General features: G+C 37.3%; 1 protein-coding gene and 1 non-coding gene across 21 annotated transcripts in view; both read left to right on the forward strand.

The window, feature by feature from the left end:
• TRIM9 (tripartite motif containing 9) overlaps window positions 1-16885 on the forward strand; it is a 124218-nt gene that overhangs the window by 29215 nt on the left and 78118 nt on the right. The window lies entirely within an intron of this gene.
• Window positions 15012-15202, forward strand: LOC111763131 (U2 spliceosomal RNA). The gene has a single exon (XR_002796059.1). It is a non-coding gene; the product is annotated as a U2 spliceosomal RNA (small nuclear RNA).

Here is a 16885-nt window from a genome sequence, read left to right on the forward strand (position 1 = left end):
ATTGTTTTAAAGTGGCAGATAATTTGGCAAAATTGAGTTCTGATGTATTATGATGGAAGGCAGAATTTGAAAGTGATGAGCTTGGATATTAGCTGAGCAGATTTCCATATTAAATGTGGGAAGTGGTGATTGGCTTCTCCTTGCAGCTTATGGTAAAATGCAAGAGGAAAGGGATAATCTGAGAACAGAACTCCTTGGCACAAAGAAACCAGAAATTGATGGTTAGGAAAATTCTGATATTCCAGAAAATTAAGTCCTGAGAATAGTGCTCCATGTGAGGGTTTAACTGAACATGAAACCAGTCATTAATTTCCATGCAAGTCAGGATTGGAAATGCAGTATCCAGAAAGGACTTGTGGAAAGTTCTATTGTCTGATGGTTTGGACCCCTGTGTGCTATATGCAAAACCAACAAGGTTTTTGCAAGATCTGTATAAACAGAGAAGCACTGCCAGCCTGGACTAAAAGGGACAGATTGAAGGAAAAATCACTCTGAAGGCAGGACCATGGAAGCTGAGGTCTGGCCCGAAGATGTTTTCTCAGGCCAAGAGAGTAGACATGCCCTTGTGTGTGGAAAGGATGAGCATGCCCCAGCATTTGACAAGGGCAACCTTCCATCCCAATGTTCAGGCAGAGTGTGTTACCACATCAGTTTTCTCAGATGCCTGGGGGATTGAATCAATAACCTAACACATGATTTCACTTGATTTCCTCAACCCTTAACATTAATAGGTAGAAAAGGCAGAAAGAACTCATCCCATTGCATGGATGTGAGGCTCGCCTAAGTAATTAGCTCAAGGTACACCTATAATAAGTGGTTATGTCTCTTCTGGACTCTGGTTTCTGCTCTGCATTCCAATGCATGACTGTGTTGTGCTGTGATGCAAACACTCCCCTAGCCCCACTGCAGGAGGTTGAATAGTGCTAGCCAAGGCCCCTGCATTACCTTGGGACTTTGTTCAATTTTTCACTTGTTTCTCAGTCTCCATACTGATAGGCTATCAGCTGTTGCTTCTTGCTGTAAGCTGTTTATAGAAACTCTGCTTTCAATTATTTGTAGACTTAAAAGTAAAAAATCAAGGTTGTTAAATTTTAATTTAAAATCAGACTAAATTGGCCTGGAATCAAGGCCCAAAATTACATGATCTTTAGTGGATTAACTTTATGATATCAACTTGGCACTGCAGAGATGTTTTTCATCTCCTATTTCTCACTTGAATTTTAGGAAGATGGCTTAGTCTTGTGCAAATATTTTAGTTTCAATTTTTTTTTCAAGTATGTGAATTTTCTAAGCTTGGCCTGTTTTTCTAGTCAGTAGACTACATTACTAGAAGAAAGATGGAGAATGTCAGAATAAAAGACCATGATGTTCCTGAGTGTGATGGAGCTGGCCTCAGATGTGACCTCGCTATACATGCTTCTTCTGTCACTTTTACTGAACCTGTGGTTGGCACTGGGGTTGGTATGCTCAGGAGACTTGAATCTCTGGACTGTCTATGTGCCAGCTGGGCCCTGAGCCTCAGCCAAGTTGCAACACCTGCTCTCCGGTTTGTTGGACTTACCGAGGTCAGCTAACAGGGAGGTAAGGATGGTCAATCACAACACCAGGGAACTGAGAGAGTCTCCAGCTGCAAACAGGAGAATTCCATCCATCAGCCATGTGGGATCTAAGCCTCCTCTCAATTTAGAGGTAGAGTGGACTTCGCCATCCCAAGGTCCTCAGGATGGAGGAATAAAATATGGGTTAGAATGGACTTACTGGTATTCTGCTATAGAATTATTGTGACTCTAGCAATGGAAGAAATTATATCATTGATGTGGAGACAGTCGCCAAGAGAGTTGCTAACGGCAAGGAGAGGGGAAAAGAGGTGTGATATTGGGACATTTTCAGGACTTGGAGTTGTCCTCAATGATATTGCAGGGACAGATGCAGGACATTATATATCCTGCCATAACCCACTAAATGGACTGGGAGAGAGTGTAAACGAAAATAAAACTATAATCTATGCTGTGTAGCAATGCTCCAAAATGTCCTCATCCAATGCAGTGAATGTACCACACTAAAGAAGTTGTCGATGTGAGAGGAGTGGGGAATGAGGGGAGCGGGGTATATGGGAACCTCTTATATTTTTTACTGTAACATTTTGTGTGACCTATGTATTTTTTTAAAAAAAGATAATTTAAAAAATGGAAAAAAAAGACCATGATGCTGATTTATCAAACACGATTTTCATACCTTTTGAAATTTGTGATGTGCAGTATTATTTCTGCTTATGGATGTCATATTCTGAGTGGAATATAAAGGAATAACTAATATTTTAAAGATAAAATTTTAAGAAAATTTTTCAAACATGATAAAGCAATATTTTTAATTTATTGTATTTTATTTTAGCATGTCAAATATTACTATAAAAGATGGGAAACTCAAGTGTTAGTTACAGTAATTATGATGACTTCCAGAAAACAAATCTTTTCGTGTATAAGAGGAAATAATATTTCTTCCTTTATAATTTCCTTGAAGACAACTAAAAGCATATCTGTAAATTACTTTGGATTATTTTAGCAAACAACAATATTTTAATTCTGTATAAAAGCAGCACTTAGTAATCAGGCAAATGGCAGTATTAGAACAACGCATTAGTTCAGTCATTTGCTGTCATGGCCACCCAAGTAATTTGCTTCCTATTGAAAATGTGCGCAGCAATTTCTGTCAAAGAGTGGTGTGGTTTTAGGGTGATCAAAATAAGAATTGAAAGGCTTAGAGCACAGTATTCAGTGGCCATGCCGACCTAATAAGTCTGAGACACTATGCTGACTATGCTAAGAGCCTTATAAGTGAACACCCCAAAAAGGAGAAGGTCCCAGAATGATTCTGTTAAAAATGGGAGACATAACATTTGTTCATTCTTTCACCTAATGAGCAGAAGCTAAACCAAGACAGATGAATACTAACAGGTACAAGATATTGTCTTAACAAAATGAATATTTGCTTCTGGATCTTAGAAGCTTGGAAACACTGACCTTTGATTTGAAGTAAAGAAGGGAAAGGCTTCAGCAAATTGCATTATGTAGGACAAGACAGTAACAATAGAGGAAACAAAGAAATAAAAAGAAAAAAGCACTTGGAGAGAAAAACCAAGATCTTGCCAGTTGCAGTTAATTCCAAGACTCTGGAATTGTGAAAATGGAAGAAAGAATGATGGCAAAAGAATAGCTAAATAATAGGGGTTTTTTTTCTTTTGGATTGTTTGTTTAGTTGTTGATCCAAACCAACAGCCTGACTCATCTATTTTGTATTCAGAGCACCGTGCCCTCTCCTCTGATGGATAGCTCACTGTGAACACGTGAGGTGACATTTCTAAACCGCCTGAAAATGTTGGACTCATTTATTGAATGTCAGTGTTTTATATGTGAGATTATGAGATGCAGGATCTAGAGTGTAGTGTATTTGGTGTTGGGGTTTGTTTCCTGATGGGTTTGTTTTATGTTATTTTGATTTTAGAAATTCAACTTTGAATTTAGGTTATTAACTAAACAATTAGATGTAGACTAACCATTTGAATAGAATTAATGTTTTATGTGATGAACCTAGGACTAGCATAATGAATTTGAGCATTATTAATAGCTATCAATAAAATCTATTTGTTTAAATAAAAAGAAACCAAATAAATACCAAATAATATTGTTTACTCCCTCACAGGCTAAGGAAACATTGATCATAAACTAATTTTTAATCTGGTTAAAGTGACTTTAATACTTTTGGAATATTCTGAATTTTTAGCTGACCAAGGATTATTAATCTGTAGGTATAATTTTGGTCCTATTGCATCTGTAATAAATATAAACTAAACATCAGAGATATAAGGGGAGTTGGGAGTAGTAAGGCTGGTGGGTTTTTTAAAATTAGATAAGTTATAGCTTTACAAAGAAATCATGCAGAAAATATGAAGTTCCCATACACCCTCCTCATTATTAACACCTTGCATTAGTATGGTACATTTGTTATAATTGATGGAAGAATATTAGAATTGTACTATTAACCATAGACCATGGTTTACATTAGGCTTCCTGTTTGTATTATAGAGTCCTGTGGTTTGTTTAGTTTTTTTAAAATTTTTATTCTAGTAACATATACAACCTAAAATTTCCCCTTTAAACCTTAATCAAATAGATAATTCAATGCTTCTAACTACATCCACATTGTTAAGGCTGGTGTTTTGAAATTCCTATCTGAATTTATACCTCCCAAATAGGGCTGGTCTCTGTTAAGGAGTACATTTTTAAGCTTTTCAGGATTGTCTGAATTTGCTCTCCAAGTATTATTATTTTTAGTTAAAAATCAAATAAAACTTTTTAAAGGAAAAAAGCACATCATAATTCTGTTTTGATATTTCTTCAGAGTTTGTAACATGCCACAAAGAAAATCAACTTTATTATAGCCATGTCTGGCTTTTAAAATTCCCAACTCATATCACCCACCACATTCACAAGAAATATCTCCAAATAACTTTGACTGCTACAAAATGCTAACCTTTTAGTGCATGTAAAGTTGCTCCCACTGAAAACCTACAAAGCCTGGACTGCTTGCCTTTAAAGCATTTCCAAAGGTGGGTGGCCACATACTCTGAGGAATGGCAGTATCACTGGAATAAAGATACAGCCTCTCAAGATGACTAATTTGAAGCAATATTTCTAAATGTTTTACAGTACAAAGGAAAAATAAAACATACTGCATAGCACACACACCATGGAGACCAGACATTTGAGACATGACAAATAGCTATTGTTTGATAAACCCATTTTGTACAGATGTTTACTCTTTTTTAATATATATATTTACTGAGCTCCTTTTTTTATAATAAACTTTATTTTTAGAGATGTTTTAGATTACAGAAGAGTTACATCAAAATATATATGGGAATCCCATATAACTCACTTCCTCCCTCTCCCACATTTTCCACTATTAATTACATGTTACATTAGTGTGGTACATTTGGTACAATTGATGAACCAATAGTGAAGTATTGCTACTAGCCAAGGTCTATAGTTTACATTACCCAGACCAGTTTACTCTTGTAATCAAACCAAACACAACCAAGTGGATCCTACATTTTAAAATATTATGTGCAGTGGTTCATGTTCTGCATAAAAGTTAGGTGGAAATGGGAATTTGGTTTCACAAACAATTGGCCAACAATTTAATATCCCTTTGTAGTTTCCTAGCTCTCCTGGCAAGTAGAAAGACATCTTTGTAGTGAATGGAGCTGATTAGGCTCTGAAAGTTTTCTGCCTTTGGAGCCTCTTCTAAAGAAAAAATAATAATAAACATGTACAACATGAAACTATTATTGTATATTTCCTTCCTGAATGTAAGTTTCCCTTTAAGTTTACATAAAACGAAGATAGAATATATAAATTCATGATATTGCCTTTTTTAAATCTTTCGATTGAAAATCCTCTTAATAACTTATCTTAAAATAAAGAATTCAAAAGTAGAAATTTCCTAAAACAGGAGAGAATCTTACTTGATTTAATGTAAAAATTTTCAATTTTATTCTACTTTAAACAAAACAATAATGCACAATTCTGAAAATTATTTCCAATTAAATAAAAGGTATGATTTTTTTTAATTTCACAAGAATTTGTCATAAATTAATTTTTGAAACTCCTCAATTTAAATATGTGTATTTTAACATTTTAGTTTGGATACAGTGTTTAGGATTGCAACTCTGTAAAGGAAAATACAACCACAAATGCAAACTGATTTTTCCCTACAGACCATTTTTAACTATAATCTCTTCCTTCGAAATGATAATTTTTTCTGCTTTCCATGTGATTTAGATTTTTTCCACCAGCAGCTATAAGAAATCTAAAAATAGGAAAGCAAAGCAATTAAAATAACTCTTAGTTTATAATTGCTATGCCTGCACATTTATTTATTTATCAAGGAATGCATTGGCTTGCTGCCTAGTCCATCCTCCTGCAAGCTATATAAGAGGACAGGAAAGAAAAAAAGGGTGGAAGTGGGGAGGAAGATAGGGGAGGATGAAGTAAGGCTAAGGAATAGAGTGGTTGCTAATATCAGGTCGACAAGGCTCTCAGATTTGGGATTAAGAGCAGGACAGAGAGATGGATTAGGCAGGGAAAAGAGAGAGATGGAACCACTAAGAGTGAAGGAATGTGGGGAAAAGAGTACTTATGTTATTCTCAGCCTCAGGCGATATGTATTTCTATTTGCAGAAGATCTATGAATCACAAGAGTGAAAATACATAATTATTTCAGGTTGAAATGGAAATACTCTTTTTTCTTAGTCCTGCCAAGCTGTCCTTCCCAGCAGCCTACAAAAGGAAGCGTCCATGGGAAGAAACTGTGTTTGGTGGCCATGGAAACTGCAATACAGTCTAGAGAAGGAGCACAAGTCAGAATCCCAGCTCGCCCCTTCCTTAACTGTGTGCCACAGTTTTCTTAACAGGGAAATAGGGGGAAAATAGTGCCTGCTTCAGAGATGTTCTGAGATTAAATACGTTTACAAATATAAAGAGCTTTAAAATTTGTCTGCATGTGGAAAATGTTGCCTAAGTTTTGGCTATAATTATTCATATTTTCCTTATATTTTTCCATTGCTGGATGTATTTTTTACTTCATATAGCATTATTGTGCATTTAAAATCTAGGGAAAATGTTTATTTATGAATGATAATTGAGTAAATCTCATGAATTTTTAAGGTAGTGAAATATACATATATATTGTGACTTCAAATTTGTGTAAGTTGTATTGTACTCATGGATTCTAAAATGTACATTGTATTAGCTTCCCATCACTGCCATAAAAAATTAAACTTAACAGCTTTAAACAATACAATTTTATTATCTTATAGTTGTATAGGTTAAACTGATACAGGTCTCACTGGGCTACAATCAAGGTGTTGGCAGGGTTAAGTTCCCTGCTGGAGGCTCTAGGGAGAATCCATACCCTTGCCTTTCCCAGCTTCTAGAGGCTTCCCACATTCCTTGGTACATGGCCCCCTTCCTCCATTTTCAAAGTCAGCAACTTTGCTTCTTCCTGAGCATTTGTTGTAGCAGTTTGATATGATTATAAATTCCAAAAATAGATATTGGGTTATGTTTGTAATCTAATCTGTACCTGGGTCTGATTGAGTTATGATTAAGGCTTTAATTGGGTTACATCATTAGGGCATTGAATCCCCACTTCTTGGTGGGTGGGGATGCACAGATAAAAGGCTTGGCAAAGGACAGGGTTGGAGATCTAAATGTTGGAGTTTTTATGTTGGAGATTGACACTGAAGTCTTAAGCTGGAGCCCTGGGGAAAGAGACAGCCATTTACCTGATAATCTACAGCTAACCTTGTGGAGAGAGGCAAAGCCTAGACAGCCTCATAGTCTACAGCAATCCTTGTGAAGGAAACAGGTGCTGACCCGGAAGAACCCGGGAAGCCTGAACCCTCGCAGATGCTGGCAGCCATCTTGCTCCATTACATGAAGATAAGACTTTGGTGAGGGAAGTAACTTATGCTTTATGCCCTGGTATCTACCCCAAATAAAAACCCCTTGTAAAAAACAACCAATTTCTGGTATTTTGCATCAGCACCCCTTTGGCTGACTAATACATTCATCCATAGTCAAATATCCCTCTGACTCTTCTGCATCTTTGCCACTTTTAAGGACTCGTGATTATATTGTAATTGTAATCCAGGATAATGACTGTATCTGCTAATTAACAGCCTTAGTTTCTTCCATTTGTTGCCTTATTCCCCTTTGCTGTGTAAGGTAACATTCACAGATTCTGGGGAAAAGACTGTGGACATGTTTGGGGGGCATTATTCTGTCTCCCACATACTTTTTTTCCCCACATTTTCTCATCTCTACAATCAGGATATGTCTTATAATCAATGTGATAAGAAAGCACTGTTTTATAATTTAATTGGAAATGCTTTTCTTTCTTATTGGAACATAAAATAATGGTGCATATTATGATTGATGACATTTATATATAATGAAATAACAATATCATGACTTCAAAGTTATAAACTGCATAGTATAAATAAGATCCCAAACTTTCTCTTCTGTGTGAGCCATACATCATACTCTCAGATTCCTAGGATTAGAAAAATGATGTCAAGAGAAAGAGTAATTAATTTTGTGATGGTCTAGACTTTAATTACTAAATTTCAAGATAATGAATTTTTAAAATTTATTATGTTTTTATTAGAAAAGTTGTAGGTTTACAGAAAAATCAAGCAGAAAATTCAGAGGTCCCATATATCCCCAGCTACACACATACATGGTTTTACCTATTATTAACACTTTGCATTAGTGTAGTATCTTTGTTACAGTTGATGAAAAAATATTATTATAAAGCTATTATCTATAGACCATAGTTCATAATTTTTATACAAATGAAGCAGGTATAGTTCAGTGGTTGAGTGTATGCTTTTACATTAGCATTCACTGTCTGTGTTGTGTCCTATATTTGTTTGTTTTTTTGTTTTATTCTAGTATCATACATACAACCTAAAATTTCCCCTTTTAACCACATTCAAATATATAATTCAGTGGTGTTAATTATTTTCACAATGTTGTGTTACCATCACTACCATTCTTTTTTTTGTTGTTACATTTTTTTTTAATTTTTTATTTCTGTCCCCTTCCCTGCCCTGTCCCCCCAGTTGTCTGCTCTCTGTGTCCATTCACTGTGTGATCTTCTGTGCCCGTTTGTATTCTTGTCAACGGCACCAGAAATCTCTATCTCTTTTTGTTGCGTCATCTTGCTGCATCAGCTCTCTGTGTGTGCGGCGCCACTCCTGGACAGGCTGCAATTTTTTCACATGGGGCAGTTCTCCTTACGGGGCGCACTCCTTGCACATGGGGCTCCCCTATGCAGGGGACACCCCTGCATGGCACAGCACTCCTTGCACACATCAGCACTACACGTGGGCCAGCTCATCACATGGGTCAGGAGGCCCTGGGTTTGAACCCTGGACCGCCCATGTGGTAGGCCCATGTGGTAGGTATCCATTGGGCCAAATCCACTTCCCTCACTACCATTCTTTACCAAAACTTTTCTATCACCTCAATAGAAACTCTGTACCAATTAAGCATTAATGTCCCATTCCCTACTGCTACCCTGGCCTCTGGTAACCTGTAGCCTAGTTTCTGACTTTATGAATTTGCTTATTCTAATTAATTCATATCAGTAATATTACACAATATTTGTCCTTTTGTGTCTGGTGTATTTCATTCAACATGATGTCTTTAAGGTTCATCCATGTTATTGCATGTATCAGAACTTCATTCCTTTCTATGGAGGAATAATATTTCATTGTATGTATACACCATGTTTTGCTTATTCATCAGTTGATGGACACTGTGTTTGCTTTGATCTTTTGACAAGTTGTGAATAATGCCACTATGAACATTGGTGTGCAAATATCTCTTCAAGTCCCTGTTTTCGATTCTTTGGGGTACAGGTAGGAGGCCAGGTCAATGATAATTCTATACTTACCTGTGTAGGTATCACCAAACTGTATTCCATAGCAGCTGCACCATTTTTTACATTCCCATCAACAAAGAACAAGTATTCCTGTCTGTATTAGTCAGCCAAAGGGATGCTGATGTAAAGTACCAGAACTCTGTTGACTGTTATAAAGGGTATTAATTTGGGGTAGAAGCTTATAGTTACAAGGCCCTAAAGAGTCCAACTCATTACTTTCTCACCAAAGTCTGTTGACATGTGTTGAAGCAAGATGGTGGGTGACCTCTGCCTGGTCTCTTCTTCCTTCTCTAAGGCTCCTTGGGCTCCACTTCTTCCTATGTTACCTAGGCTGGCATAGGGCTCGTCTCTCTTCCCAGGACTTTAGCTGTTTTAGTCTTCTCCTTTCTGTCATGTGGCAGAACCAGAATAACCAAGTTCTCTCCTCTTCTGTGTCTTCTTCCATGTCTTCTTCATTTATATGGCCCACCAAGAGTTGCACCCTACTGATGTGGTTGAATCAAAGCCCTAATCTTAAAATAATTTAATCAAAGACATCTCAACTGAATCTAGTGCAAACAAAGGGAATCACATTCAGAGGAACAGATCACCACCTAAGTTTATTTCGGATGTAACTGTAATGTTAAAATTTACAAGTTTAATTCTTGACTGCACCAAGTAAAAGTTAGCCATTTAAGTATTTTTAATTATTCCCTCCAAAAAACTGAGGGAGCTTTTCTTTTCCACTACCACCCACAATGCTTTCGCAATAGTTCTATTTTTGAAGGACTTTCAGATGGTAAGTAAGCTGCTTTGGGGATACTTTAGAACTTCCTTACTCAAATGAAAACTGATCTGGATAAATTACATATTGCATAGATTTATCTGCAGATTCTTTGTTTAGAACCTAAATGCAGTTACCACACAGTATAACTTCTACCTATTGACACCACAGTAAAAACTATCTGTTTTAAAAAATGATAGACACATTCTGTGATCTTCCTATTAGAAGAATTATTTATTGTTTACCTCCAAGATAATTTTTATTAAATATCAAAACTACCAACTCAACATGGGGCACTCACTCAGTCTTCACTGACTTTCAGGCATATTAATTAGTGTCCAGCTTCCTCCTCCACATTTTCCTCCTCTGTAATTGGGTGGAATTATTTAACCCAAGTTTGATTCAGGACAATTAACCTTTTACGAACATTTACAAATTAGGTTAAATCATTGACTACTATGGAAAAAGAACCTGACAGGGAGCCTACACACTCAGTTCAAAATTTATTTTTTTCTCTCCTTAAATAATATGTACTTAATTTTCATGAGGAAGCTATCCTGTTTTCAATAATTACATTTAGGGATACATTTATAGGACTGATTAGATAGTACAGGCAATATGATTATAGAAATAGAGACAGTGCCATTTCAAAAAAGTCATCAACCTATCAAAATCTATTTTGATACCAGGAAGCTTATAAAAAGAGTGAATTCTTCAAACTAATGCCTTCTGTAACTCAAGCACTCTTCTCTTGGCAAGAACAAGCTGAAGCTTATGCATGAAAGTTAAAGGTGCTGTGTTAGTCAGCCAAAGGGGTGCTGATGCAAAATATCAGAACCTTGTTGGGTTTTATAAAGGGTATTTATTTGGGGTAGGAGCTTACAGATACCAGGCCATAAAGCATAAGTTACTTCCCTCACCAAAGTCTATTTGGAGCAAGATGGCTGCTGATGTCTGTGAGGTTTCAGGCTTCCTGGGTTCCTCCATTCCTGGGCTTGATTTCCTCTGGGTTCAAGGTTCCTTCCTTCCTGGTGCTGGCTTCTATTTCCTCTGGGTGCTGACTTCCCGGGTCTTCAGCATCAAACTCTAACATCAGAAATCACCAACTCTTTCTTCACCGTGCCTTTTATCTGTGAGTCCCTACCCACCAAGGGGTGAGGATGCAACGCTCTAATCATAACTCAGTCATGCCCAGATACAGATCAGATTACAAGCGTAATCCAATATTTCTTTTTGGAATTCATCAATTATATCAAACTGCTACAGGTGCTTATTGTGAAAGCTTTCTTCTAAGCTTAGATTTGGATTGTTTAAGAAATTGATGCTCAAGAAACAAAGTGGTCTTTCTAGATTTTTACTATTTTAAGATTACACCCCTATATATTCATTCATCAACTACATTCCTCTTCTGTATTATTCTTGGCACTCAATAAGACTGTTTAAGTCTGTCATACTTTCACAATCTCAAATAAGAATTTAGGATTATAAAATGTGCATAAACATTTTGTAAATAGCATATCTGGAGAGATGAGACATTCATACCAGAATTTTACATAAGAGGGTAGACATTATTAACTAACTTTCCTTTTAAAATCAAACAACAAAAAATTCAAGCCCTGTGCACTGTTTTAAATTCTAGTGAGACATTGTAATGGGCCATCAGTATTGGTAATCTAAAAATTTTAAAATAAGATGGGACTATGAGAGGAAAATAAGAAAATGTCAGATGTTTCCCATCTTACAAAAATTGATCAACCCATTAAAGCCACTTGCCTATGTGCCAGAAAATATTCTGGCATAAATCAGTTCTGTTGTAGAGAAAATCACAGTGACAAGTACATTATTAACACTTCTAGACTTCTACTTTCCCAAAAACAGAAGCAATATGTTTAACAATTCCACTGTTCCCCAAATCCTTTAACTCAACATTGTAAGCACAGCACATAATCAAATCTGGATGTTGTCCAACAGATAAGCAGTAGCACAGCTATGTTCTCAAAAAATACTGCCTAGATATTCTTTCCTATATAATCACTTAGTGGCCACAGGTTTGGCAGCCTGCATTAGCTGACAAATGAATTTTGTGTTATGTCCTGCAAGTCCATCTAAACTTCCTTTTGAGTTCCTTTTAATATGTCCAAGAGAAAACACGTGCTTCAGGTTTAATTAATGGTCTTGACTTATAAGGACATAAGCTTCATTTTTAACAATATTGACTGAAACTACCATTGGGTTTACTGAAGGAAAAGGATGGGAGAAAAGAAAAAATAAATCAGAGCAAACTTCTTTAGGTCAGTTAAAGGTCATGTCTGTAGCTCAGATATTAAAATAAATTAATCTTACCAGCCCACATTCTGAAGTTAATGCCGCTAATAACAATCAATAGCAGGAGAAATAAACATGCTAACAACCAGCCCACTCATTAGCAAAAAGCAGTTTAACTCAAATACTGGGATCAAAGTATTAACACTACCTAACCAAACTGCCCCATCAACTCTCAACTACCAGCAAGGAGGAGAGGAAATAATTGCTTAAAAAACACAACAGAAGTGTAAATATTTCTTACAAAGATAACAATAGTCTGACTCCTGAGATAGTACTCAGAAGGACTAAAGGTGGAGTGAAGGCAATGTTTAGGGATTCATATCCCACAAATAGTCTTCACAAACCGAAAATACCACAACATACTTAATTTGTCTATGAATTAGAGAACAAGATATTGCTGCTGCTTCTTTTTGTCTTTTGAAATATACAATATTTTTAAAGCTCTGCCCTTCAATGTGAAAGCAGGATATTTTTAAAACTTAGCTGAAAATTTTGAAATTGACACCCCAATTTTGGGACCATATATCTTAACTATGAAACTAAGCATACCTTTACCTTCTCCTTCCTTCAATGAAACCACCTCAAGAAAGTCAGAAAACTTTTAAAACAGTCCAAACATGATTAATGTTTAAAGTCCTAAAAGTATTAAAACTTTTAGAGGAAAAGGAAGGAAAGATAGAAAGAAGAAAGAGTAACAAGATTGGGGAAATTGCTTTAAAAGAAAGAAGGGGAAAAATCACTGGGCCTCTCTTATTTGGTGACAAGCAAGTGCAAGAAAGTTCATTTGTAATTTCTTCACTTGTCTGGGTTTTGCACATCTGCGTTCTGCCAGAAGGGACTTTGAGGTTTTCCTACAGCATATGAGCTTCTGAGGGCCCTATCCTCTTATAATAGTTCTTCTTTTGTCAGTAATCTCAAAGTCAAACTTTCTGTAGAAGGCAGTTGCCAACTCATTGATGATCTGGACATGCAGATAAATGTCAAAAGTGCCAACTTTTTCACAGATGTTTAAGATGTGATTTAACATTTTAGTTCCTATAGCTATCCTTTGGTAAGATGCCAGGCATCCTAGCATCATGATGTAAAGTCTCCTGATTCTGTGGATGATCCACCCTACAGCAGACCAGGGCTACTGCAATATCATTGAAATAGGCAAGTTTTGTTAGCTTGCACGTCCTTGTAGAACCTCTCATTGTAGATGACTGGAACAACGTTTAATATTGTCACATCTCCCAGCTCCATCAGGCTACCTTTCATCTTCCCCTCTTGCTGAGGCTGTGGTTACACCACTGTCAAGGCCCTCATTGCCACCTGGAGCATTTGGCGCCCTCACTTTGTGCTACTCAACCCGATGGGCAGGGAGCTCAGCAGGTGAGTGCGGCCCTCTGTCTTGGGAGACGGCCGGGATGCCTCCTACTGCCTTTTTGGTATCGCAGCTTCTACACAAGAGCACATGCAGTGGCTTCAGCCCCCAGCCACAGCCAGCGAGACCTGCCACGTAGCTGTGACCTTTCACCCCACGCCTTCTGCATACAGGGTTTTGTTTTGTTTTTTTAACTTTTTTTTTCTTTTTTTCTCATTTTATTATTATTATTTAAAGATACATAGATCACACAAAATGTTACAGTAAAAAATATGAGGTTCCCATATACCTCACTCCACATACACCCACACTTCTCCCACATTGACAAATTCTTTCATAATTGTGGTATGTTCATTGCATTTGATGAGTACATTTTGGAGCACTACTCCACAGCATGGATTATAGTTTACATTGTAGTTTACACTCTCTCCCAGTCCATTCAGTGGATTATGGCAGAATATATAATGTCCTGCATCTGTCCCTGCAATGTCATTCAGGACAACTTCAAGTCCCAAAAATGCCCCCATATCACACCTCTTTTTCTCTCTCCCTGCCCTCAGCAACTCCCTCTGTTGCTGTGGCCACTGTCTCCACATCTATGATATAATTTCTTCCATTGCTAGAGTCACAATAACTCTATAGCAGAATACCAGTAAGTCCACTCTAATCCATATTTTATTCCTTTTATATAGTAAAAAGATGAGTTCTTTCCATCAGCTGCCAGTAATGAGACATGGGGCTTCTACCGTGCACCAGTAAAGTGATGTGATCTCTGAACTCTAACTCTCAACACCTAGATTTATGGGCAGTGATGTCTAGGTCTGGAGTCAATAGGGGCTTAAGGGGAATCTGCTTAAGCAATAGAGTCCAAGCACATAGTGGCAGCAGCTAGATCGAATGTAATAGATCTTGGCAACCTCTGTGTCTACATGAAAACCCTTACTTAGAAATCAAGGGCTCATATTCCTGAAGAGTGATGATCTGTCGGATAGACTATGCTGCTTCGGGCAATCAGGATCTTTGTCTTCTTCCTATTCAAAATCAAATCTGACTGCTTCTCCACCTTTTGTCTAAGATCAAGCTTAGTATCTGCTCTTATCAGTTTAATATCTGATATGCCGTTTTATCCGAGATTAATATAAATGGATTTTTGAAACTAGGAGATGGAATAGGAGCTAGATCAGTCCACAACACACATATCTATCTGATATTACAGTACCTCCAGGAATGGTGCACACACACAAAAAGACCAGATCTGTAAGGGACTAAATACAAATCAAATGTTTCTAGTAGCAACAACAGCCAAAAATAAATAATGCTAAGGACCTGGGCTGTTGATCAAATTTAACTTCCAGAAGAAGATGGGTTCCAGGAGATACACAATGAAAAGGTTTTGGAGAGTTATTAACCAAAAAGTAATTCCAAATCTTATTTGCAGACCTTGTTTCTTTTGGTTTCTTAAAGGGTCTCATCAAGTGTTGGGGGTTGGTAGTCTGCTTCATGACATTTATAGGTCTATTTTCACCATATTGATGATTTTGGAAAAACATATTCTGAAAGAATTAATTTAATGCCTGGCCAAATAAGAATATTAATGGAATTCAGTAGCTGGATCATTGTGCCTTAAGTATGGGTTGTTTGATCTTTATCTTCTAGGGGCCCAGATTTATACCTGACTAACCCAGTTTAGGGTCATTTTGCTATTTGCATTATATTCCTTTGCTAATTATACCCACACTAGCAATTTATCTGAACACATCTCTTCCTAAGTGTTTTATGTAAAAATCTCCCACATCCCAACATCAATGTGACAGCAGAATCTGCCAGGTAAGCCCTACCTGTCTTTAACCTACCCCACCCCCATTTCCTCCCCCCTCCTTTCTCTGCAATAGTGGTTTTGACCAAGAGAATCCCAGCTCCTCTGAAGTACCTTGGACTGACCAAGGAGGAAGGGAAGAAGAAATAACTGGGAGAAAGGAAGAGCACAACAGGGAGAAAGAAAGGGAGGGAGAGAGAGCAGCAAGCAAAGTTGTATCCTTTTTATGATCTAGCCTTAGAGAATACCTCTGTCATACTCTATTGGTTGGGAAAGACTTAAGATCCTGCCCAGATTCAAGAAGAGGGAACAAAGTATCCCTCTTTTCAGTATGTCACATTATTAGCAGTATATCTGGGAAGGGATAACTACATAGCTTTGGCCATCTTCGGGAAATGCAATCTTCCACAGGGAGTTTCCTGTGGCTATATGGTTATGATAACTACTTTATATAAGTGGTAAATCAGGTATTAATACCTTGGTCAAGACTGTCCAATGGCTTCCATCAATTACTTCCAAAATTCCTTACCTACAGAACCTTACACGATCTAGCCCTTTACTCTGAACCCCTTTGCTACCCTTTTTTGCTACACTTTCTCTCCCAAATTCTGCAGTCACACTCATCCTTTTGCCATTTCTCCCACATACCAAGTTCATTTCCTCTGCTTGGATTGGTTTTCTCAAAGATATTCACATAGTTTGCTTCATTCAAGTCTGTGTTTAAAAGGTACCTTCTGAGAGAGGCCATCCACATGGCCCCACACTACCTAGAGCACCCATGCACACTGTCTTAGTTTGCGAAAGGGCTACTGATGTGTTGGGTTTTATAATGCAAAATTTATTAGGGTAAATCTACAGCTCTGAGGCCATGAAATGCCTAAATCGAGGCACCATCAGAGATGCTTTCTCACCAAAGTCAGCTACTATTGATCCTGGGGTCCTGCCACATGGCAAATATGGCTGCCAATCTCCGCTGAGTTCTCTGCCTTCCCCTTCGGAATCTACCATCTCTCATAGCTCTGCTGTGGGCAATCAGGCTTAGGGCTTGTCTCTTACCAAGCCTTCTCTCTCAGTCTCAGCTGTTCTGCTTTCTTCCTGAGTTCAGCTG

The sequence above is a fragment of the Dasypus novemcinctus genome, chromosome 3 (assembly GCF_030445035.2).
Source record: "Dasypus novemcinctus isolate mDasNov1 chromosome 3, mDasNov1.1.hap2, whole genome shotgun sequence".
Lineage (NCBI taxonomy): Eukaryota > Metazoa > Chordata > Mammalia > Cingulata > Dasypodidae > Dasypus > Dasypus novemcinctus.